Below are 2,555 nucleotides of genomic sequence, written 5' to 3'. Positions count from 1 at the left end.
GTAGTAGTAGTAGTAGTAGTAGTAGTAGTAGTAGTAGTAGTAGTAGTAGTAGTGGTAGTGGTAGTAAAGATTCTCTACTAGATCTAGATCTAGAGAATCTTTGGTATCTAGATCTAGATCTAGATCTAGATATCTAGCAGTAGTGGTGGTGGACTAGGCTGTAGTGTGTAGGCTAGTTTAAAGTTTGGTTGGGTGCGTCTACAGAGAGATTTCTGACCTGCCTTTTAGCTTAGCGGTAAACACAGTAAACATCATTTTTATTTACTCAGTTGATGAAGTTAGCGCCCGCTACGACTACGATGCTCTTACGGTTTGGGAAAGTTTAACATTCGCTTCTCATTGAATGTATAATAACAACAACATTACCTTGAAAAACAGTAAAACTTCGCTGCATTTCGAGAGTCGGCGTCCACCACACAGGTGCAATCCAGTTTCGCGAACTAAGAAATGTACGAGCAAAACCAATGACGCTTTCTTAGAACACCTTTGTTTCGTATCTGAAATAGAAGGGTCAATCTTTTAGATTCATCACCTATCATTGATCTAATATAATCTTGACGAACAAAATTATTTGTGAAAAGATTACGAAACATGAAACTTCGGAAGCTGTCCCTGTGGCTGGCAAACATACGAGCTGGGACTGTTGGCACAATAATTTTATGTGGGGTTTGCTTTGCCTGATGACATCCGCCTACATAGTGTCATCAGGTTTTATACTTTTAAAAACAAATGCATTTTGTATAATGCTCACCACAATTTATTTTTAAATGAACTCTTGTTTTGGATTAAATTAAGTCTTTCTGTAGATTTTCGGATGTTATATATCATAGGGGTTGTTAAACATGTAATTATAAATTGTAATCATAACATTTTCTGAAAATGATGAGATCACCATTATAAGTGCCAGAGCCTAGGCTTTCTCAGTAACCGAGAAAGCCTAGGCCAGAGCTGAAACACATCGGCAATCCACCCATGCGTTCATATTTCTCTGCTCAAAATGCTCTAAAAAATATATTGTGATCAAGTTCTCACATTTCATGTTTGTAAAATAAAATTGTTGATTTTACAGAATATGGACACTTTCTAATTACTTCTGGAACAAACCTCGATCGTAGCTTGCATTAAAAAAAAAAAAATTTTGGTGGTGGTGAGTGAAAACCGGAGAAATTAGTTTTCAAAACTGCAACAATTTTGTGTCTTGTATTAACTGAAAATGGAGCGATTATGAAAAAAAGACCACATTTTTTAACCTCTCAGGTATAAGCGCTGGGGGTTGTACGACGACAGAAGAGTGTGTAATAACTTTATAATAATACGATATCGCTTCTCTCAAACTAGATCATCAGGGCTGACACATGTTAGAGAGTATTGCTCAAATGGGTGTTTGTGTGTGTGTGTGTGTGTGTGTGTGTGTGTGTGTGTGTGTGTGTGTGTGTCTGCGCGTGCGCGCCTAATTATACTGGTTCCAATTCAAGTAATAACCAGAGGGGAATAATCGTTGGGTGGTAGTAGGCCTATTAATTGATACTGATTTTATTGGTTGGTGATCACACATCGGTAATCAGTCATTCGTCACACGGTCATCTCGTCACACCCCAATTATGTGTGACGAAATGATTTCGCTTATATACCTCTCCAAAATTGTTATGCTAGTAGAGTTTTGGAGGATCAGCCTAAAGTTTTGGTTTGAAGTTCTATAAATTATTAATGTAAATCAAATCTTCGTCCGAACTAGATCATATGCTGAACAATTGTTTAAGAAAGGCAATAATAATGTCTGGCAAAGAGTTCATTAAAGCTTTATGTTTGAAAGTAAGGGTCTAATTTTAGCAAAAGCGCAGTACCGTACGTACATTTCTATCAGCTAATTTATTTTTAACAAAACTAATAATATAGTCTTGCCAATCACATCTTTCACCAATAATGCCTAAAAACTTTGTTGATCTGACTCAATAGGTTTCAATATTGTCAATGCATATTTATGAACGGTGTAGCTGATCAGGTAGGCACGACGACTCGAACAGCCGCCCCTCCGTCCCTCTACACGCAGCCCCAACCCTTCCCCAAAAATCATGATTTGAGATTGCCATGACAATATCCGCGTTTGACGCTTGCAATTAGTGTTGTAACGAACTGACCGTCTCCATTCAACCTTGTGCATTTGGGGTGTGACGAGATGACTGTGATGTCTTGAATGCACCTGTGTGGTGAAATGACCGTGAGACGAAGTGACTGGTATTCCAAACATCGGCATCACTAAAAATTTAAGAGACGAGACGGGGGGGGGGGCACTTATTGGCTCTGATAGTGCGCAGCGTTGATATCTCGTGTGGCCTGCTCTACGTCCAGGGATTTTGTTTTTTGAATCGTCACAAAAGCAGTAGGCCTTTTATAGCTATTAACAGATGTTTGGGGGACATATGCCCGTGGCTCTGCGGAAACCCCACTGCATGACCGCTAATAAAAAAAAAACCCATGTATTTTTGTTAATATAAAACGTAATACACTGTAGCTTTTCCTTGGATGATGCATACAATACAAAAAATATACCCCCC

General features: G+C 38.7%; 1 protein-coding gene across 1 annotated transcript in view; it reads right to left on the bottom strand.

The window, feature by feature from the left end:
* LOC101849746 overlaps positions 1-591 on the bottom strand; it is a 73,826-nt gene extending 73,235 nt beyond the window's left edge. The window contains exon 1 of the mRNA XM_005091029.3: positions 367-591. The gene's annotated coding sequence lies outside the window, so the exon portion shown is untranslated. The remainder of the gene's footprint in view (positions 1-366) is intronic.
* Positions 592-2,555: the final 1,964 nt, after the last annotated feature.

The sequence above is a fragment of the Aplysia californica genome, unplaced genomic scaffold (assembly GCF_000002075.1).
Source record: "Aplysia californica isolate F4 #8 unplaced genomic scaffold, AplCal3.0 scaffold00025, whole genome shotgun sequence".
In the NCBI taxonomy this organism is placed as follows: Eukaryota; Metazoa; Mollusca; class Gastropoda; order Aplysiida; family Aplysiidae; genus Aplysia; species Aplysia californica.
Note: the sequence above shows the minus strand (reverse complement) of the source record. Positions and strands in the feature narration are given on the sequence as shown.